Here is a 23,203-nt window from a genome sequence, read left to right as displayed (position 1 = left end):
ACGACACAAAGTGAACTAGAGACTGGACAGCCTCTGGCGTCCTAGGGAACGTTTCGACAAAACTTTTTTCGTCTCGGCCCTGACGACGACTGTTTTCTGGGACGAGCGCCAGCATGGAATTCTTGGTTATTGTAAATCGCTCAATACCCTCGACCTCCGACCTCTGCGGGCCCGCTGTTATCAAAACGCAGCAGGTCATTCAAAAGTTTCTACTCCCTTGTTCTAGCCAGTGGCAGCTAAAGAGATATCCTTGGCACGTAGCGAGCATAGACCCTTGCTGGGATGCCGAGTATGCAGTCTAGACACTGTGACACGACGGAAGCAGCATTGTAGAAGTGCTATTATTGGGCTTATACACGAATAAGTCATGAGAATAAATGGTTTTAGTCGATAAACGGTACAAAGAACGCGGCCACTTTTATCAACTGGTGGAAGACTGTATCGAACCAAGGCAAAAGTGAGCCATAGACTTTGGGTAAATGATTCTATGCGCTTCTACACAAGCCCCCCTCATGAAGTTGTGCGTGCCAGCTCCAAATGTGTATAATACAGGTGCAACGTTTGCCAGCTTCATGGCCAAATTTTCCCAACTCCTCCAACGCAGATGCGAGTTGAAAGTGTAATCGGTAGTATACCTGCCATGCTTGCGCAAGGCCCAATGTTATCAATAAAAAGTTTAATGGAATTGTACATGTTGCACGTGGTTGCACAGCAGCTCAAGGCGTTTATGTCCACTTTTTCGATTTTATACCGTGGCTTTAGAATACCCAGCGGCGTCCGTAGATAAGTCGTGAGCACCTTAACAAACGTCGCGTATTATCTGAAGCGTGTAAGATGCGGCAGTGGCATCTGTTATCTTAACCCGTTCCGGTCAGCAGATAGCAGGCAGCATCGCAGCTACATACTATATAAGCTTCCGGTCGACGCTGTACTGCACGAACAGCTCTAGCCGCCGTTGCTGAAGGAACAGGCCTGTTTCATCAAGCGAAAATGAAGAGCATTGCCGTCGGCCTGATAGTCGTGCTGCTGCTGTGCGCAGCTTCTGCCCCGGCTATGGGTGCCTGCCCGAGCAACGAGGGCGTGTTCAGCGACTGCTCCTTCTCGGAGTGCACATGGGAGGAGTGCGTCGCCGCCGGTCTCGAGTGCTGCCCCAAGCCCTGCGGAGGTTCCTGGTGTGTCGAAGGCGAGTGCACAGTTCGTGCTCTTCTCTTTGCCAGCTTAACGAAGTAGCTTCCAAATGCGGGGAGGTTCTTCGCTCATTTCGGAATTCACTGAAGCTCTCCGAGTTTTAGGAAATATAGGCGGAATGAATGAAAGCGTGCGAAGTTTTCTACTTAGTACGAACAGTCTAGCTCGAGTTTTGCAACTGCCAGAAGCTTATTATACGCAGCTAATAACTGCGGCTAGTTCGAAAATGGTTGTCTAGAACAGGTTTTTCTGAGCAGGTATAGGCTGTGAGGCGTGGCGGTAAACTTTTCCTTCTAAGCGGGCTGTATTTGATGTGGGCAGCTGCTGTTTGCAGCGTCGGAGGAATGGTTGTCTCCTTTTGTGGGCTTGTCCTGAGCAGTTGGATTCGAGAGGTGATAATATGCCACGGTGACACTTATGTGTACCCCTCTTCCATCTTTGTTTATCCCCTCTATTGAGCGCAGTATCGTAACTGCTTCTATGTTCCCAGGTAACATGACCTCGCTTCTTTTTCTGTTCGCAGGAGTTTAGAAGCAGCGTACCCTCGGATCACGGTATGCTGACCCACCACCTCCGGTGATGCCCTGACCTGCCTTGTAGGGTTCGGCACGCTGCCGCCTCTTTTTGTACATGTGTTACGAACATTCCGCGAGAGGAGAGTGGACTAGGCTGCGCGCCCCGTTTTGTTTCGTTTTGTTTGTTTTGTTTTAGTGCGTGCCGTTGGAAGGGGAGGAGGGCTCGAACGCCCATGCTCTTCGGTTGGTCTCCCCGTTCGTACTTGCGTTTTCCCTTGCCACTCCAGATGGCGGGGCTCTCTGCCGACATCGACCTTGGGCTCCTGTCCCCCATCTTCCCGGAATCCTGCCTCCCGGGGGGAGAAGCCGCCGGCCATAAACAAGCGAGAACGGTCTCGGTTTCGTCGCGTTGCGCGACGGGCGGTATACTAGGCCAGCACGGTTAGGAGCTGAAAGTGTCCGTTGGCCCCACACGTCTGGCGCGCCTCCGGTCCACTTGGCGGAGGATTGCGCAGCCACGTAGGGAGGAATTTCGGGGTGAGGGAAAAACCCTGACATCAGTTCTGAGCTTTCCTATTCGTTAAAACTGATGTCAGGCAGGAAGCTGTAATACAGTTCAAATTTGGCGTGTGGAAAGGGGCGCGGGATCGGGGTGAACTCGTGAAGAGACCCGCGCCCGGGGGCTTTTTGCTCTAGCTACTCGTAGCTGTCAGGCGCTCGGTCGGGCCGAGCGCGGAGTAGCGGTCGTTGAGAGCTGGTGCAAGGCGCGCGAGTTCGACTGTTGGGACGTGGTGTCCCTCGCCTCTGTGAAGGCGGTCGGCTAGGCCGGCCGCGGATAGTTCGACCGTACTGAATCTTGTACCCATCTGTAAATAGCCTGTATAAAAGTTCTTCGTTTCTCCGTGAATAGCTTCGCCTGGAAGTCACTTCATCGAGAAGCCCTTCAAGCGGTGCATCCAGTTGCTGGAAACCACCGGACCAACACCACCGGCACAACTTTACTGGCGCAGTCGACAGTACTGGTGCACTGCAGCGGCTCCCAGGAGAGGACGAAGTTCGGTATCCAAGGCGAGATACCGAGTGGACGACAGGCTAAGGGTACGAAGGTGCGAGGACCATCGGGCGTGAAACGCCGAAGACAAGGCCTTCAGCGGCGGCAATTGGGAAATTGAAGCAGACACGACCTTCAGCGGACCCCAAGTGGCATCCCCGAGCAACGGCAGCAGCTAGCGGCTTCAATCGGCTCCTTAGGTGGTCGACTTCATTCTTGCCCGAAAAGAGGACACTGCGAGCAGCTCTGAGTGAGTTCCCTGGTTCCTTTTTCTTGACGGTCACTGTTTGACTACGGCGGGCGTAGTTAATGATAACCCGATTTGGGCATCTTAACTCTGACAAGGCATCCACAATGAACAGCGATAGTGGCAGTGGTGACAGTGGGGACGGTGGTGACAAGGGCAGCAATGAGGTGTCGAGGCCACGGCGTAGCCAAAACATTGATAAAGAGCTGGAATTGTACGAAAAAAAGATAAAAGCCTTAGAGCTTGAAATGCAAATCATTCGTGCTCGAAGCCAGAATGCTGCGCCTTCCGAAGACGAACGGTTGAGACACTACGCTAAGCTACTCGCCGGCGCGTTCCCCAAATTGCCTGCAGACGGTGAAGTGCCCGTCTGGTTCGAATCAGTGGAATGCTCGCTCAGGGCTTACAACGTTCCGAAGGAACACTGGGCGCAGCTTGTGTTCCCGGTGCTGGCCGAGCGGGTGACCTACCTATCGACTCGGTTCACCGCAGAACAGCACAGGGACTACGATAAGTTGAAGACGGTGGTCCTAGACGAGTTAAAACTTTCAGCCGCAGAGTACCAAAGGCGGTTTTCAGGGGCCACCAAGAGGCGCGAAGAAACTTGGAAGGGTTTTGTCACACGCGTCCAGAGTTATTCAAAATTTTTATTTAAAGTCTCGGGGCGTGTCGACTTTTGACGGACTTCTGAAGCTTCTGGTCGCCGACCAGCTCAAAGAGGGGCTATCAGAAGAAGCACGGAAATATGTCAAGCTGCGCGAGGGTGAGAAATGGCTGAACGCGGATGATATAGCCGCATTGCTACAGACGTACGAGGAAGCCGCCGGGAAGGGAAGCGCACAGAGGAAAGCCGACAGCTTTAAGGGTTTTGATAACCGGCCAAAACCGAGGTCTGAGGCCCCACCTGCTCAGAAGCCTGGGGCAGAACGAGGAGACGGAAGGGCTGCAGTCAGGCCAGGAGGAGAAAAGAGAAAGGAATCGCGATCGGGTGGCTGTTTCCGATGCGGAAGCTGGCGGCACGTTGTTGCGAACTGCCCATTTGATCGTGAGAACCCAGCTGACAAACGAGAGCCTCCGCCGCGCGAGGATAGGTTAACGGCACGCGTGTCCACCCATGCCGCGGAAACCACGCGTCCAACTCTCAGGGACGTTAAAATCAGCTGTCGGGAGGCAGTTTTCAGCGCCATTGTGGACACCGGCGCAGATATCACCGTAGTGCGCGAAAGCCTTGTACCCGAAGAGTTTGTATCCCCACATGGGACAATCGATCTCATCTCCGCCTTCGGAGAAAAAGTAGAGGCGAAGCTTGCAGTTGTTCCGTTGAAGCTGTATCGTGGTGCTTCCTTAATTGAAAATGTGGATGATGCGACACCGGTGACGTGTGCGCTCACCGACAAGCTCACGCACGCCGATTGCCTGATCTCGGCAGACGCATGGGAACAGCTGCACGACACGCGCAAATCGGACAGCGAGGGTCTCGTGCAGGCGGTTGGAACTCTGTCGCCGCCGGGTGAAGAGAGACCGGATGAATCAGGGCCAGACGCGGGTGCCGAGTCAGTTTTGACGTTCGAGGACGAAATCCTGCCCGAGCAGACCCTTGACAGAAATGAAGGAGAGCAATCACAGACGGATAGCACGGCTGAGCTTGGCGGAGCACAGATGTTTCGGGTTGAGCAGCGTGAGGACGAGACACTGCGTGAGGCCTGGCAGAACGCTAAGCAGGGAAAAGCGGGCATGTCAGTCGTAGACGGAGTTTTGTATCATAAAGACCAGGTGCTAGGCCAGGGGGTACAGCAGCTAGTGCTGCCAAGATTACGGCGTGAGGCCGCACTAAGCCTAGCACATGAGTCCTATTGGGGGGGACACCTGGGCTTTCGCAAGACTAAAGCTCGCCTCAAGTACAGTTTCTACTGGCCGGGCATGGAGTCGGATATTCGCAATCACTGTGACAGCTGCCATGGCTGTCAAGTGCGTTCAGACCGCCGGCGAACTGATAGGGTACCGATAACGCCTCTCACTCGCCCGAAGTTTCCTTTCCAGAAAGTGAACATAGATGTCATAGGTCCGATCGAGCCATCGTCTGGCCGAGGACATAGATACGCGCTTTGCATAATAGATCTGTGCACGCGTTGGCCAGAAGTAGTCTGCCTTAGGTCTTTGTCCGCCAGGGCAACCTGCCATGCGCTGCTTTCGGTGTTTAGCCGGACTGGTGTTCCCGAGGTAGTGTGCTCAGACTGCGGCACCAATTTTACAGCCGCACTTACGAAGGAATTTCTTGGAAGGCTCGGCTGTACCCCACGCTTTTCCGCCCCAAATCATCCGGAAAGCAATGGGTCGGTGGAGAGGTGGAACAGAGTCTTTAAGACCATGCTCTCACACCTAATTGAAAAGGAACCGAAAAACTGGGACAAGTTCATCCCTTTTCTTCTTTGGGCCTATCGAGAGGTGCCGCACGACACCACTGGCGTGTCGCCCTTCCGAATGCTTTACGGCCGAGACCCAGTAGGACCACTAGGTATCCTAAAGCAAAGCTGGGCGGGAGATATTGAAGTACCCGGGGAACTGGCGAGCGCCCCGGCCGAGTACCTGAAGAAGCTGAAAGCACAGCTCGAGATCGCGGCCGACACCGCAGAACTAACGACTAGAAAACAGCAGGAGGCGTACTCGTCACACTACAACAAGCATGCAATGGTGAAAATCTTTCGCGAAGGCGAGGCGGTCCTCGTCTTCGACGAAAAGAGGCCAGGGAAAATGTACCAAAAATGGCTGAGGCCGGGGGTGGTGACAAAAAGGTACCGCGAGCACTCGTACTACGTACAGATGAGTGACGGTCGCCGCATGCTAGTACATGCAAATAAGCTACGCCCCTACGTCGGCAAGGTGGGTTCGGTGAGCGTCATATTTCATGACGATTGCGACTTCGGAGAAGTCGAATACACCCCGCGCGCACAGAACCTCCTGGAGGACTGTGTAGTTCTTAAGCCTGATAGAACAAGCCACTTAGACAGGGATGCCGCGGCGCTGGTGCACGCCACGTTCGAGCGGCACCAGGCATTGTTTCGGAACGAACCATCTATCGCACGCGTGGGCGAGCACAGCATAAAACTCGCGGAGGGGGCAAATCCAAAACGAGGGCACCCTTATAGGATCCCAGAGGCTTTAAAAGACGAAGTAACGAGGCAGATTGATGAACTCCTCGAACAAGGCCTCATCTACCCATGCAAAAGCCCTTTTGCACACCCGATCGTGTGTGTTCCGAAAAAGGGCGGGTCGGTACGTCTTTGCATAGACTATCGAGCGCTGAATGCGGTGACCGAGACGGACGCATTTCCTATGGGTTGCCCCCAGGAGCTGATCATGCGAGTCGGAGCCGCGAGGTTCATAACCCTTCTGGACCTCAGGCGCGGCTATTGGCAGGTGCCGCTCGCTGAGGATTCTCAGCTTCCGACCGCCTTCATCTCGCACCTAGGTCAATTTGCCTGGCGGGTGATGCCTTTCGGTCTTAAGAACGCGGCGGCTACCTTCCAAACGAACATGAACCAGTTACTAGCCGGGCAGGAAGAATACGCTTGCGCCTATCTAGACGATATCGCCGTGTTCAGCCCATCGCTCGAATCGCACATCCGTCATCTGCACCGTGTGTTTTCCACTTTGGAGGAGGTGGGCCTGCATGCTAGCTGGGAAAAGTGCCAAATAGCGCTGCCCTCAATCCGCTACCTGGGGCATGTTGTCGGTTCAGGCCAGCATGGCCCAGCCAAGGAGAAAATTGAGGCTATTGAAGGCATTCAAGTCCCTAAGACCAAGAAAGAATTGAGGAGCTGCCTAGGGCTATGTGGCTACTACCGTAGCTATGTTCCGAATTTTGCAGAAATCGCTCTGCCACTAACACGCCTAACGGGCAAGGGCGTGCCGAATAAAATACCATGGCCAGATGACGCCGACAGAGCCTTCAAAGCCCTGAAAAAAGCTCTATGCGAGGCGGTTGCACTGACCACTCCGGACCCACGGAAGCCGTATCTGCTTTTCACAGACGCGTCGGCAGTAGCAGCTGGTGCCTGTTTGGCGCAGCTTTCTGACAACGGCACTGAGACGCCGATAGCCTTCGCCAGTCACAAATTTACACCCTCGCAAATGCGATGGGCTGCAATCGAAAGGGAGGCATTCGGGGTAATCTGGGCACTAAAAAAGTTTGAGACGTGGGTGTTTGCCGCCGCCGTGACTGTCATCACTGACCACAATCCGCTCTCATTTCTTACGAGCAGCGTGCCCCAAGGTGCAAAGCTTACGCGCTGGGCTCTGGCGCTCCAACGCTACAATGTTAACATTGAGCATCGCAGGGGAGTCGACCACGGTAACGCGGATGCCTTGTCTAGGATCCCCAACGCTTGTTGGAATAGTACACTGGCTGACGTCCCGCAGTGACCGCTGGGAAACTGGACCGGGGAACAGTGCACACAGACTCGTTGGACTTAAGAGACACACCCTGATCCAACCCAGCGAAAGTGGTAGTGTTCTGTGTGTGTTTGTTTAGTGGACTCTCTAGCATGTATCAGTGAAGTGTGTGACGAAAGGCCGCGGCATGCTGGCCCACAGGCTCCTGCAGCTTACTCGTGCCGATGTACTGAACTGCTATACTTGCCGAACCCTTTTTGTTGTTTGTTGCCTCGGCTTATCTCTTAATAGATTAGCCGAGTCTTGGGGGGAAGGTGTAGGGTTCGGCACGCTGCCGCCTCTTTTTGTACATGTGTTACGAACATTCCGCGAGAGGAGAGTGGACTAGGCTGCGCGCCCCGTTTTGTTTCGTTTTGTTTGTTTTGTTTTAGTGCGTGCCGTTGGAAGGGGAGGAGGGCTCGAACGCCCATGCTCTTCGGTTGGTCTCCCCGTTCGTACTTGCGTTTTCCCTTGCCACTCCAGATGGCGGGGCTCTCTGCCGACATCGACCTTGGGCTCCTGTCCCCCATCTTCCCGGAATCCTGCCTCCCGGGGGGAGAAGCCGCCGGCCATAAACAAGCGAGAACGGTCTCGGTTTCGTCGCGTTGCGCGACGGGCGGTATACTAGGCCAGCACGGTTAGGAGCTGAAAGTGTCCGTTGGCCCCACACGTCTGGCGCGCCTCCGGTCCACTTGGCGGAGGATTGCGCAGCCACGTAGGGAGGAATTTCGGGGTGAGGGAAAAACCCTGACATCAGTTCTGAGCTTTCCTATTCGTTAAAACTGATGTCAGGCAGGAAGCTGTAATACAGTTCAAATTTGGCGTGTGGAAAGGGGCGCGGGATCGGGGTGAACTCGTGAAGAGACCCGCGCCCGGGGGCTTTTTGCTCTAGCTACTCGTAGCTGTCAGGCGCTCGGTCGGGCCGAGCGCGGAGTAGCGGTCGTTGAGAGCTGGTGCAAGGCGCGCCAGTTCGACTGTTGGGACGTGGTGTCCCTCGCCTCTGTGAAGGCGGTCGGCTAGGCCGGCCGCGGATAGTTCGACCGTACTGAATCTTGTACCCATCTGTAAATAGCCTGTATAAAAGTTCTTCGTTTCTCCGTGAATCGCTTCGCCTGGAAGTCACTTCATCGAGAAGCCCTTCAAGCGGTGCATCCAGTTGCTGGAAACCACCGGACCAACACCACCGGCACAACTTTACTTGCCTCATCGCGCCAGTTTCTATATTTGTTAACATATTGAATAAAGACCTGGCGCGTAATATCTCCTCTTTGTGCTTGCAACCTGATCTTATTCTTGCCCTAGCCTTATGACTGCTGTGCAGAACTTTGTCCAGCACATTCCACGTCCAGCGCGCTTCTTCTGGTCTCTTCGGCAATCGCCAGTTCTATCGTACTACAAATGGTTGGCTTTTGCTTACAAGTAGTGCCACTTACACTTCAGCCACGAGACGCGAAACAACGCGTGCCGCTTTAGACTTTTATTGACGGGTACACCATAATACAAGTTTCACTGCACCGTGGGTCAGTGGCCGTGCGCGACGGGCGTGTACCGAGGGCAAAACGCTTGCCTAGAACGACCGAACTGTGTGTACCGCAGCTGTCAAAGCCGCTACGACCAGGAAGGCAAAAAATGGCGATGAAATCCTATGTGTTTAACAGCCAATTCTTACGTCCAGACCATTTTTATCCGAATGTTGTCTCTAGATATCGCGTGTTCAGGCCGAAACACGCCCAGAACGTATTCTAGGCAAGCATTTTGCCCTCTGTACTGTATCGCAGCCAGTGGGCAGGTTCGGTCGCCTGCATTTCACACAGCACTCCGGTTCACATTACAGTTATTGTTTTTTAGGTAAAATGTAGTGTAACCTTCTCCTTCACTTCACCACAGCGCGCAAAAATTAACACTGACGTACATAGACAGCACAAAGCGCTCCCTTTGTCGCAGTTTACTGCCATGCAATGCACTACATACATGCAAATCAACGCTTAAACGCGCGCAATGAACACATTGTAGCATTATGCCACGTCCCTCCTCGACAGCGGCGATCAGCCTGGCATGAAACACAACTCGTCACAATAAAACTATAAACATTTCTGCATATCGAAGAACCGCAGAAGACTAAGTACACGCGAACCGGCAGCCTTGGTACAGCTATTACTGCAAGTCACTACGCCTAGGAAATCGCGCTCCTTACCACTCAACGCAGATGGCGTGCTGGTCCACACCATTCTCTTTAATATTAGCGATGAGATTAGCTTTGCTCAAAGCCGCCGCGGTGGCTCAGTGGCTATGGTGCTCGGCTGCTGTCCCAAAAGACGCGGGTTCGATCCCGGTTGCGGCGGCTGGAATTTCTTTGGAGGAGAAATTCTAGAGGCCTGTGTACTGTGCGATGTCAGTGCACGTTAAAGAACCCCAGGTGGTTGAAATTTCCGGAGCCCTTCACTACGGCGTCTCTCGTAGCCTCAGTCGCTTTGGGACGTTAAACCCCATAAACCAACCAACCAGCTTTGCTCAAAGCACGGCCCATGTTCCTTGCCCTCTCAGCATTGTACACCAGGGCGTCCAGAGATATCCCGAAGGATGTTGTGTTCGATGAGGCTTTCGGTTGAACATCGGTCAGTTCGGCAGATGTAGGCAGCCACAGAGCAAGGGAATTGAGTAGACCACCTTATCGGCGCACGCAACAAACCATCGCTGGTGCGTGATGCTACAGTTTCCATTCTCAGTGGAGGTATAGCCCCCGTCAAAAGTATACAGCCCAAGGAGTTCGCTCTTCAGCTGTTTAGCGGGGCTCCCTGGAACATCTAGCAATCAAAAGCTAGGGAGTATTGAGGACTAAAAGCCATTAATTGTTCAAGAGATTAGGGTCACTTAGTATTCATAACCAGACACGCTGAAGAGCTTACAAGCGAACGCCTTGGGGTGCATACTTTTCACGGGGGGTGTACAATGGCTGGTGACGGTTTATTCCTCCCAGTGGTGACACCACCGCCGACCAGAATCAGACGGCCTGGTGTTCGCATTCGAAAAATTCCAGAGCGAGAGTTGCATTTAAACTGCCGGCTTTCTCGAGCTTTCTGTGTACTTAAGGTCCACATTCGCAGAACGGAATGGCTCACTTTTCATTCAGAAATGGCATATGTATAGGTTCTTCCATTGCTTCGGTACTCAGTGATCTTTACTTAGCTATGAAGGACAGAGCGTTGCACAGCCTCTGTCAGTGTAGCCATGTGAAGCAGATCTTCCGTTTTGGCGACGACTATCTTGTCATACTAGAATGCGAACATCAGGCCCTCCCGTTCGAAACTTCAAAGGTTCTTTGCAATTCTAGCATCCTGAGCCCTTTGGTTGCCACCCACGAACTGCCTTCTAATGGTTTCATACGATTTTAAGAATTACGACTGTATATTGACAACAATCATGCGTGCTGGGCCTTTGAGCCTCGACCCAAAGAATTACTTCTGCCCTTTCATTCAGGACACTCAAAGCTAGTTAAGTGCAGTATTGTCAGGACACTCAAAGCTAGTTAAGTGCAGTATTGTCAACTCTTGCTTCTATAACGCTGTCAAAATATCATGCAATCATAAGCTTGAAATTATTTTTTTAAACCAGACACGCCGACCAGTGCAGGCAGGTTACCCTCTGACGCTCTTATCGTCTGTGGCCGAGGCCATGTTGACAAAAAAAGAAGCACGAGAAAGGGACAGGGATAAGAAGATTGCCGTGATTCCTTGCGCACAAGGGATTTCCCATCCCCTGAGAAAGATCGGAAAAAAAGTAGGAATAGATGTTTTATTTATTTATTTATTTATTTATTTAAAACATACTGCAGTCATTGAAGACCAAGCAGGAGGGCAATACAGGTCATAAGTAAACGCAATTCAGCGCTACCATTAGCAAGCAATCACAAAAAAGCAACGCAAGCAATCATAAGCAATCAAAGGGTATAAAACGCGCAGCATGCAGTGCAAACACAGAAAAAGAAGGAAAAAGATATGAATCAGCAAAAGCGAAGAGTAACATCAACCCAGAGCTTTTCGTACACGTTCTTCGAAAACATTTACATCACGCGCGGAAAAAACTTCTACTGGAAGTGCATTCCATTGTGAGACAGTGCGTGGAAAAAATGAGTTCTTAAACATGTTAGTACGCGCAAAGATTGGTTCCAGGTTGTAAAGATGGGTGTGCCGAGTTTGACGACCCTCACGTGGATGAATGAACAATCGCGCGTTGATACCAAGTTGGTGATTGCAGAGCCGATACAGAAACCGCAGCCCGGAAATCTTTCTTCTGCTTTCTAAGGTCAAAATGTCGTTAGCACTCACTAGAGACGATGGTGAATATAATCTGCGGTATGAATTGAATATGAAACGAACTGCCTTTCTCTGTACCATTTCTAGTTTATTTACGTCTTTTTTCAAGTGAGGGTCCCATACTGTACAGCCATATTCCAGCTGAGGTCTGATAAGGGTATTGTATGCAAGCAGCTTAACATTGGAAGAGGCCGACCTTAATTTGAAACGAAGAAACCCTAGTTTCCTATGTACAGATTTTATTAATGTGGCTGGTCCAGTTCAAGTTGTTAGTTATCGTAACACCTAAGTATTTACACTCGTTGACCTGAACTAATGGATATTCGTTGATTTTGTACAAAAACTGAGCCGGAGATTTCTTGTTTGTTACCCGAAGAAGGACAGATTTTTCTCTGTTTAATTCCATAGACCAAAGATTACACCACTGGTTCACAGTATTAAGGTTATTGTTCAAAACGATTTGGTCATTGGTACAACGGATAGTTTTGAATAGATAGATATATGTAGTATTTTCAGCTCCAGATCATCTGTCAAGCCTGTGCAAGCGTGTAAATCAGATGGGTCGCGGATACGTTGGCTGCACTACGAATCATCGTGACCGGTTTTTTTCCTGTGCTCAAGGCGTAGTTTACTCAATTCCCTTGTCTAGTGGCCATGCTTACGTAGGCCGAACTTTGTAGATGCCTTAAAAAAAGACTGTCAGAACACAACTACAATGCAAGTACACGAATCTCAGGGCATCTGGGCTTTCATTGCCATGATTGTAAATCTACTCCTCACTTCAGTGACACGAGCGTGCTGAGCAGGTGCAGTGACCAAATCACGCGAGACATAATTGAAGCCAAAAAAATCGGGAAACTAAAAGTCCTCTCAGTCAGCAACCCATCCGTGGCCCTTCTGGATAAGGAATTTCGTTTCCTTTCGACAGCTCAGCAGCCATGACTTACTGCTCGTTTCCTGCTGCGATTGTCTATGATTCATGTCTTAACGTTCTTATTGTTTTTGATGCCTTGAGCATATTTACCGATGTGTCAGAGCAATAAAATTTCAGTTGTCAGTCAGCGCCTGTGTCTCGTGTCCCCTTTCTGCGTCCTTCGTGAAGTTTGCGCTGTTTTCGTTGCAGGTGGGATCCTTTACTCGGAAAAGCAATTGGAAGTAGCAACCAAACAAACTGAGGAAGTGATTTCTGAGGATACTAAAACGGAACAGATTTACAAATATTTCCCTAGATTATTTCAGCTAGAGCTTGTTGAGGTGCGAATGAGCTCAAGTGAAGTGCGAGTGAGACGCGAAACCAAGAGCTGATGGGAGGAGGAGTTAAAGAAGGCCATAAAGAAACGTCAGGAAGCATAAACGAAACAGATATTCCAAGCAAAGTGTCACTGCGCAGGCAGGTGGCTGTTTGAAACTCAGGCATCGGTGGTGCTTGTAGCATAAGTTGTTCACCAAGCAAACGGAGGGACCAGGAGCTGAAGCAGACGGAAAATTTGATACCTGCATAAAATATAGACAGGAAGAATCCTGTTTGATCGATGGGAAAATTAGAAAGGCGGGCCTAATGGCTCTCATAAATAAATGAAAAGGACAGAAAAGAGGCTAAGAAAATTTGGAAACTCCATGAGTAATAAAGCTAGCCTACAGCAGAGGCTTATAGCTGCAGATTAAGGTGTTAGGCAAGAAGGGGATGAGCTAGTGGAAGTTACAGGAAGAATTCCTTTCTTCCACTGCGTCTTCAGTTTCACACTTTTCTTTTTCAGATAAAGAAAAAATGATGACACAAAAAATAGAGAAGCGTGTGTAGTTTACCGCAAAAGGAGATGCCGGTTACTGCAATCGTTTCGCTTGGACGAAAGTCGTAGAGATGGCAGAGATGAGGGTTCTTGTTAGTACATCTACAGCCTTCTAGCCCCCCGTAACCGGCGCCTACGGATCCAGCACATCATCAAATTTGTCCGGCCAATCCTATGAAGCCAAACCTATCCACGGGCGGCGTTGCGTTTTCTGGACAGCATGACGAAAAACGTTTTCCCACTGCCTCCTGTGCTTTTGGACCCGTACGCGCAACAGAAGCTCGGGGTCGACGCAAGACGCCATAAGAGGTGGAGAATCGCTTCTCGCCAAAACCTGTCGCATAAAAAGACAACGAAAAGCGATATGGCACCCGCTAGCACGTGACCACGGCTCCTCGGCCAACAGAAAGCGCGATTATCCAGGGGAGCGTTAGTAGAGTAGAGAAGCCGGAAAGCTTAGTTACTTTTGCTACTTTTGCTTCATTGAGGGTATTTAGAGACAACTAGAGTTACTGTATCAGCACCTAGAGATTCTCCTCCCCTTCTCTATTAACATGAAAGTGTTATGGGTCCCGTTGTGCAGAAAATTCGGTGTTGCCATTGTCGTCGGTTTCATTGGTGTCGTCGGCGTCGTCGAAGGCGTTGTGAGCTTTAAACAGGGTGGCCCATTCGGCCATCCCCGGAGAAGCAACCTAGATGGTGTACCTAGGTCACGTGACCCTGCGATTTCATCACAACCTGCCCGAAGGATTGTGAGCAAACTAACCACCGTGGCAGGTGGCAGTTAAATTAATGACTGATCGCGAGAGGTTGCTCCGGAAATGGAACATGGGTCGCACAAGGCCCACCGCTGGTCCGAGCACCTGCCATAGCCGGGCAGTGGCGCATCGCTTAAGCGCTGCAACCTTGCGCAAGCAGTTGTATGAGGATCCCCAGGGAAATGTGAATTCGAAGTTGAGAGCGACCAATTGCGCAAATGTGGGCATTAACTCATTAACGTTACCGTGTCATACCACTAAGACGGAGCTTAAATCTCTACTCTAATTTTCCCTGGCTCCATTCCTCCCATCGGCACATGACGAGGATCAGAGCGCTTATCGCTATACCTTACACACATATAAGGCGGCCTTTAGCACATGGTTGTTACCCTTCGTGGTAGCGCAGTGGCTATGGCGTTCCGCGACTGATGCAGGGGTTAGAGACCCGACCTCGGAGGCTGATACCCAGGTTGGAGTATGGGTACGAAAACTCCCGTGTACTAAACGGGTACACGTAAAGGCACACTTTCCGTTAAACTCCACTGCGGAAGTAGAGCATTCAATAATAGCGCCATAAAGTACAAGCAACACTGCCAGGAATGCTCTGCTTAAAAAATCAATTAACTAGTGTAATGTAGAAATTAATGATACTGTAACTGTAAAATAAAAACAATTGAAAATAAAGAGTAATTACACTGTAACTGCAAAATAATACTAAAGTAAAGCATTAATGTTCATGATATAGTTAAGTGTGGCGTGTTGTTTCATGCGCTACAAAGTTTGGCTGGTTGATATGTGAATATGTTCTCGTGTTAAGTTTCCGACATATATATACCTGGGGAGGTAGTGCATTCCATGGAAAGTGGTGGCGGGTGGGATATGATATATTGGTGCATATTGCTTGCTACTGTGTATAGCATTTTTATTGCTGCGTGGCAGTTGGAAGAGGGAAATGAACATTTAGTGCGGCAAAGTTCTGCTCTGCAATTCCCGTTGAGTGTTCAAACTGGCACGCAGCGGCTTACCTTTGTGCCTTTCTCGTAAATTAGTTCATTGTTGCGGTCTCTTTTGAAACTTATCTGAATGCAATTGCTTACCCTTCCTTTTCTGGCTGCAGTTCGGGCTTTCGTGTTCTTTCGGTAATGCCTCTGAAATTTGCGTGCAGAAGAAATGGAATTCAGACGGAATCATATCATCTCCGCCATGGACCACAAGATAGCACATCTCCAGAAATGTATATCGTAATAAGGCCTGCCATTCCAAAGACAAGTATGCACTGAACTTCACGCTCGAAATGCGCCCGTTAGGCAGCCAAGATTGCCAACCGAAATTCGCATAATGACGCATGTATGGACCTCAGCATCGAGCGCTGGTTTCATTGAATACTGAAACCAGCCTGTACCTTTTCTTTCTTCTTTATGCCAAAAGGCGAGTTTTTGCGATAAAAGAAAAGTCATCTACCGCAGAGGTAACGAGGAGGCATAGAGAATATGAGGCTCTAACACTATCGCATAAAAGGTGGCGCACGGATTCTACGTTGTATTGTTGGCTCCTGGAACCTGTAGGGAGACGAGGCGGGCAGATTGAAAAGAAAACAGCAAATGATACCTGGGCAAAAGCACCCGCAATACTGGAGAGGGGCGCCCGTTGTGTGCTCGGCTGGGTTGACCTTTACCAGCCTTGGCCTCTACGGTTAGTAGGCGGGTCGCCGCTGAGTCTTTCTTCTCAAGCGTTGGTGCGTGCAATCAGGACAGAGTAGGAACCGCAGTCGAGATGCAGCTGCCATGCCAGCGAAACCAGTGTTCAAATGGCGGGCCCGGCAAACAGAGCAACAAAGCGGGTATTCGACGCGCGTAGCAAAGTGAGGAAAGGAGAGCTGCAGCAGCCGAAAAGGCGACAGAGTGAGGCGTCAGAAAAGCACAACCCCAATCAGCTATCACTTTAAACGTGAATACATCTATATGGAAGTAAAGAGAGAGTAAGCTCTCCTCTATCGCAATCCGTTTTAAAAAAGGCAGTGCGCTAGAAGGCAGCTTACACACTTTTTAGTCCTTTACGTTTACAATGTAGGAACCCAAGCGCCGCAGTAATGCATGTGACACACCAGAAATGGTGGGAAGAGTAACACAAAGTCCCTGCTCGTTTCTGGCCCAAAACATTGGGTGTCTCGTGGCCGAAAATTTTAACCTCAACTTCCTAATTTTGTGTCAATGTTGTGTCTTTCTATGACGACTCAGCACGCTTGTTCTGTCTGCTCGTCGAGGCTTGCCTGTCAACTGTGGTGGCTGAGCGAAGAAAGGATGGCACAGATAATAAAGCTGATTATTAGACGGCAATCAGCCTGCGGGGAACGCAATCAATGTTGATGTGGCATAGTAGAGGCATTTAGCATAGCGGAGAGGTTTTAGATATTGACGGAAACTTAAGCGCACGAAAGGCGGGCACGTGACATAGACAGGACACAGCGCTAAGTTGCAACTGAATTTTATTGATGACAAGGAAACTTTTGTATAGTGAAGCCAGTCAAGAAGACGGAGAGGGGAAGAAACCAACGCATATGGGCTAGCCGTTTCCATTCAGGGACATTTCCTTATCCGAGAGATTAACTGATGTGTACTGTTGCCCTGCACAGAATTCTGGAGAATCAAATGTACTTATACAATCTCAGCATTGAAACATTCCATGGTCTTGACTTCAGCTGTGCACTTTCTGAATAATGGATTGCACGTTTGGTCAGGACACTCATGACAGGGCTCTGACAAGAGGACGTTTTTTGGTGCGCCACTATAAGCTTGAGTTCCTCCATTCTTTCATTCAGGCATCTTCGAGCCCGCCGTATGTGTACCCGACAGCAAGTAAGTGGAATACGGGACACTACCTCTTCTGTGGTCTCCAGAAACTTATTTTGATGTTTCCTTTTTCATCCTCTAGAGCGGCTGGTGGACGTGTTCGTGATCCTCATCGACAACTTATCTGGTACAGGGAAAACCGATCTCACATTTGCTGTTATGATAACTCTCTTCACTGCCTCCGCCAGTTCTCCCGGTTGCCACTCGAAAAGCCACTCCCAAGGAACTCCACATCACCGCCGTACACCTTCACTCAAGGCTCGAGAGGAGTCACACTTGGACGTTTCAGTCTCCTGCCCACCTTTGTAGCGTCCATAGCCTCTACTGCCCGACCCTGACTGGATGCTTTCCGGAATGGTTTCCACCCGACCCAGGTTTCTCAGCGTCGCGGCGCCTCACGTCCAGCAGACGTTCGCTCTTTCTCGGCTTCGGCAGCATCCGCCTGTCTTTCTGCACTCCAGCACGGGCACCGATCCTGTCCTTCACAGACCTCGTTGTCCGGCAGATGCTATGAGTGCTACGACCGTTATATCGAACTCGGAGGCCTCCGAATCCCCCGCATAGATTTGCACCGACCGCTGCGTCTCAGATTCAAGTGTTCTTGCGTCTGCCGCCTCTAGAGTTGTCAGTGCGCCATGGCGAGGAAGGTGACTGCATTCCCGCGAAGACGAACCAATCTTCCCCTGCCATGCGAGAACCTGGGGCGCTGTGCCACTGCTCTTCTGCCTACCTGGTGGCTTACTTGCCAAGATGTTGTCGGTGGGCAGGTGCGCAAGGACGCAGTGGCACAAGGCATCTGTTGTGGCAGGTGTTACCTTTCGCTTTTGCATGAAAGAACACACACACCAACAACCACTTTCATAGAACGGAACAGCGCAGTACCGAAACACACCATGCCAGCGCACATATAAGCATTTGACCTAATTATCCAAATCAACAGCATTTTTAAAATTTTAATTCTGCCCGCCTTATCTCCTTGAACTTTACTGAGCGCTCAGACAATGCAGCCGCCGTATACCCGACGTTTTGTGGGATAGCGTTAGAACAAGATGTTCTCCATTCCTCCTCTCTACCTCTGTGGTAGAAGGCTTTTTTTTTTATGGCGCAAATACGCATTTTGGAATAGACAAAGGTAAAGGTACAGGCTGGTTTCAGTATTCAATGCTAACAGGGCTCGATGCTGAGGCCCATGTGCACGCTTGTGAATATTTCTTGGGCGGCTTTGGAGCCTAACGGCCATATGTCGCGCGCGAGCAGTTTTGTGCATAATTGTCACTGTAATCGCAGGCCTTATTAGGACATATTATTAGGACTTATATTATTAGGTCTCATTTTAAGGACTTTCTAATGGTGTGGTGATTTTTGGTTCACGGCGGGGATTATGTGATTCCGTCTCAATTCCCACATCATTTGCATGGAAATTGCAGAGGCCATACCGAAAGCATGCAGATCAGAGCGGGAACTGCAGTCAGAAAACGAATGGTAAGCAATTGAATCGCGGCAAGTATGAAATAAGACAGCAAGAATGGGTTGACCTACGAAAAAGGCAAAAATGTAAGCTACTGCGGGCCAACCTGAACACTCAGCCGGAATTGCGTAAAAAAAATTACCGCACTAAATGTTCATTTCCCTCTTCCAGCCGCCACGCAGCAGTAAAAACGCTATGCACGGTAACATATAATACGAGCCAATATATCGAATCCCACCCACCACCAAGTTCAAGAGAATGAGAGCCTGCTAGCCAAAGTGAATGAGTTGGAAACAGCCATCGGTGTTTCTCCGCTTATAGAAGAACAGGATGGCCTGCATCGACTTCCATCAAAGAGTGAGGGTGGGCGGCCCGTGTTGATTCGCTTTGTCTCATGCAAAACTAAGAAAAACTGAAAGAAAAATCAAAGCAGAAGCGGCGAAGCGGCTCAGGTGTAACCTTGTAGGATAATGTAACGCAAAAAAGGTCAGAAGTGAGCTTGTATGATAACCTGACACCACAGAACAAGCGCCTGTTTTGGTTGGCAGGCACATGCGCTGAAGAGATGGGTTCTGTGTTAACATGGCAAAACGAAGGCAGAGTATTTGTTCGAAGGGATCCCGGTGAACTGGCACTGCGCGTCGCCAGTGAAGCTGACTTATCCAAGATACATCCCGTATCTGTAGCTTCAGACGTCACTCGGAACGATGAAGTTGCGTAGGACACTTGTTGAAAGTAAATCCGCAGTTCCTGAACTGAGTGGAAATAGTACACGATAGCCCGCCTTTCAATAACGTGCAGTGCAGGTGCTGGGTCGATCACCACATACCTCTCTCAGCATCGCTGCAGCCGAAGAACTGCCTTATTGCCGCCGTTGCCCGTGCAAATGACCAAGGAAGCCGCCGCACGTCCGACCGGAGCAGCAGCGCCCGCTTAGCAGCACTGCCGTGAGCCGCGGACGTTTTCCGGCAAGGCTGGCGAAGACGTGGATGATTGGCTCACCAGTTACCAGCTGGTGCGCAAATACAACCGCTGGGATTCCAATTTTCATCTGGCCAATGTCGTTTTCTTTCTCGATGGTACCGCGTTAACTTGCTTCGAAAACCATGAAGCGTCCTTAACGAGTTGGGACCACATCGTGGAAGAGCTGCGCAGCTGCTTCGGGGATGCCGTTGCCAAACAAAAATGCGCTGAGCAGTCTGCTTCAGAGAGCGCATGTCCCAGGAGAGACCTGCACGACATACATAGAAGTGGTATTGAAACCGTGCAAGGCCGTTAATCCCCGTATGACCGACGAAGATCATGTTGGCCATCTCCTCAAGGGCATCGCAGAGGACGTCTACAGTTTTCTTATTAGCAAAAAAAACTTACTCTCCCACGAATATCATCAAGCGCTGCCGCATTTTTGAAGCTCTAAAGGTGCGCCGAATTACTCCCAAGTTCGGCCGCCTGCCTAACGTCACCACCGTCGCCAGCGTGGATTTCCACGAGCCTGTGAATGCTGCGACTTTCTCTGACGTCGTTTGTCAAATCGTCACAAACTGGTGACAAACTCTCCCGGCATCAAGACCTCGGGAAGTTTCGTATGAGAGCTGTTTTCTGCAGGCAGCTCCGGCGTACCTCTCCTCCCCTTGGAGTTTGTCCAGTCAGGTCCCTACCAGTGCAACTCTCATTGATTGCAGCGACCCCAGCCCCAGTGCGCCAGTTCGTCGGCAACGCCTCGTGCGGCAGCCGGAGTCCGATGGCCGCTTCGACACTGGCTACGAGGAGTGTTATTCCGAGTGCCCCCGCGACCCACCAGTTTGTTACCGATGTGGTCTGATCGGTCACATCTTCAGATTCTGCCGTCGGCGGGGCAAGTTTTCCCGCTTCCAGAGCCAATGGTCGCACCCTCTTCCGAGTTCCAGTGCGCCTGTTCATAATCATGTCTTTACGTCATCTCAGCGGGCATCCAGTTACGCGCCACTACGGCACGACTCCCCTGCCTCTCACCGAAGCCTGACTCCAACTCCGCACCGCTCTCGCCTTCTCCCCAACGTCGTTCCCCCCGTCACCTGCACACTAACGGGTGCGGCCGATGAAGGTGCGGTCGCCGGGTCATCGATATTGCCAATTCCTCTGCCAATTGTTATGTTAAAGAACCATCTTGAAGCTTTAGTGGACGGTATTTGCGTCATGGCCTTAGTGGACACTGGTGCCACGCTGTCGGTATTGACTTCAGCTTTCAAGAACCGTATGGGCCGTAAAATAATGTTCGCTTGGGATAGTGCTGTCATATTCCGCAGTGCAGGGGGAGAATCATTGGTTCCGATTGGTACTTGTTTCGTAGTAGTAAGGTTCGCTGGCCACGTGTTCCGAACTAAATTCACGGTGCTCCCACGTTCTAAGCATGACATGATCCTAGGTATTGACTTTTTCTGGACTTACGCAGTGGCGGCATATCATTAAGTCCTGGCTTTTATTCAGCTCTCATAGAAGACTCGCCGGTGGTTGCCCAAGTGTTTTCTTTCTCCGGAGACACCGTCGTTCCAGCGATGTCTGCCATATTCGTTCCCGTTGTGTCCTCGAGCGCTGTTTCTGATCCCTTCGATGCTGTGGTCGAACCTGGTTCCATTAACTGCGCAAAGAAAAGTGTGCTGGTACCCCGCACCTCCGCCACACTGTTACAGGTTCTATTCACAAAGCTATTTACACAGGCAGGTAGACCCGGGCCTGGTGCGTCAGCGGCCGAATATTGAACTTCCTCTTCTTTTCTCCGTGCGCACTTTTTTTTTTTTTTATTCGAGCTGTTTGCCATCAGGCATAATGAAAAAGGAAAGAGAGTTATAAAAAGGAGTGCAAACAAACCTCGCTTAAAAAGCGGCACAAGTTCGTGATATAGCGATTATCTAGAGTCCACTTGGTATAGTCGTCTGCAACGTCCCATCGCAGGCCAACCTTTCTTAATAAACGTCGTCTCACGGAAGCTGTAGCCGGGCAAGTCCACAGCAAGTGTTTTTCATCACACAGGTCGGGCGCAGCACCACAATGGGGACACTTGTCTGTCACTTCGTAACGTTTGTCACGCCACCGATGACGCACACAAGGAGTCAGAGCCGCTCCTGCCCGAATCCGGCGCACAGATACCTCCTCCTCCCGAGTGAGACTCCGGGGGAGAGGGTACGAACACGGAGGAATTAGAGCGCGTGTTCGTTGACGCAAAGACTGTTTCTCGGAAACATGGGACAGGAACGGATCTGAGGGAAGAGGGGAAGGTGGCGGGATATCGGATGTGTCAAGGTGTGTCATTGCATCCACATGAATATTATGCGGATCCTGGGCATGCCCGCGAATCCAGTGTATACGCACAGGACAGGGGTATTTTGTGCAAAGTTGGTGAATGGATTGTGTAACTTGGAATGTGCGCCGGACAGCCTTAAGCTGTTTAAGGGCGGCAAGGGAGTCGGTGTAAATGTGTACAATATTGAAAGTAGGTACGAGTGGAAGGGATGCAATGGCATTGTGTATCGCCTGAAGCTCCAAGGCCAGGGGGGAGCAAGTATCCGAGCTATATGTAGCGCGGGAGTTGAGATGAGGATGTGAGGGACTGTAAACTGCAGTAACTCCCTGCACTGCTGTGTGTGATGCATCGGTGTATATTATGCACCCTGAAGGAAGATGGGCGGCTGATATCGGCGTCGAAGCAGAGGGGCGATTGTCTGTGAGCTGACAGTATGACCATGGGGGAAGAGTCTGTAAACGATGAAGCTGAAGCGACATCTTGCGTGCTCTGTTTGCCTCACGCTGGTCGATAAGTTCACTCAATGTATTAAGTTGAGCGTACTCTTGGAGAATGGGTATGGGTGTGATACGCGGAAGATAAGTTATGGCGCGCATAGCCTCCCGATTGATTGATTCAAGGGAGTCCCACTGTCGTCGGGTGAGGCGATGAAATTGCGCTTGGTACAAAATCCGCGGCTGAAGGATGGAGCGCACGAGCTGACGGGCAGTATCAAAACGCGCTCCGCCAGAGCGCATAGCTATGCGTCGAATCAGACCGAGAGTAGCGTGAGCCGATTTACGGGTCGCGTTTAGCCACGGAGTCCCAGTCCCATATACATGAAGTAGAAGACCTAGAACACGCACACTTTCAACTTGAGGAATTGGAGAATTGTCTACCGTAAAGGTAAAAGGTGCTGCTTTCCGTAAGCCACTTCTGTTGCCAATGCGAATGAAACAAGATTTATTACACGAGAGGGTCTGACCCAAAGGGGGTAGTCGTGATGTTAAGGCATCCAGCGCTTGCTGAAGCGCCGACTGTTGCACAGACGCATCTGGATTACAGGACCACAAGGTTATGTCGTCGGCGTACGCAAGGACGCGCACAGAAGGAATTTTCTCTAGGGCTCGGACAAGAGGTATAAAAGTTACATTAAATAATGTGGGGGCGAGGACGGAGCCCTGGGGTACACCGCGGTTGGAGGTAAAGTGACCAAAAGGCTTCCCATGGATACGTACACTGAAGGTTCTGTTTGTTAAAAATGAGTGAATTGAAAGGAGAAAGCGATGCGGGAGACCGAGATCTTGAAGGGTGCCAAGAATAGAAGAGTGTAG

The 23,203-nt window shown here is 50.6% G+C and overlaps 1 pseudogene; it reads left to right on the top strand.

The window, feature by feature from the left end:
- Positions 1–1,053: 1,053 nt before the first annotated feature.
- LOC149369678 (uncharacterized) lies at positions 1,054–20,432 on the top strand (annotated as a pseudogene).
- Positions 20,433–23,203: the final 2,771 nt, after the last annotated feature.

The sequence above is a fragment of the Amblyomma mixtum genome, chromosome 1, assembly GCF_055824585.1.
Source record: "Amblyomma mixtum isolate Tamu chromosome 1, ASM5582458v1, whole genome shotgun sequence".
Classification (NCBI taxonomy): Eukaryota; Metazoa; Arthropoda; class Arachnida; order Ixodida; family Ixodidae; genus Amblyomma; species Amblyomma mixtum.
Note: the sequence above shows the minus strand (reverse complement) of the source record. Positions and strands in the feature narration are given on the sequence as shown.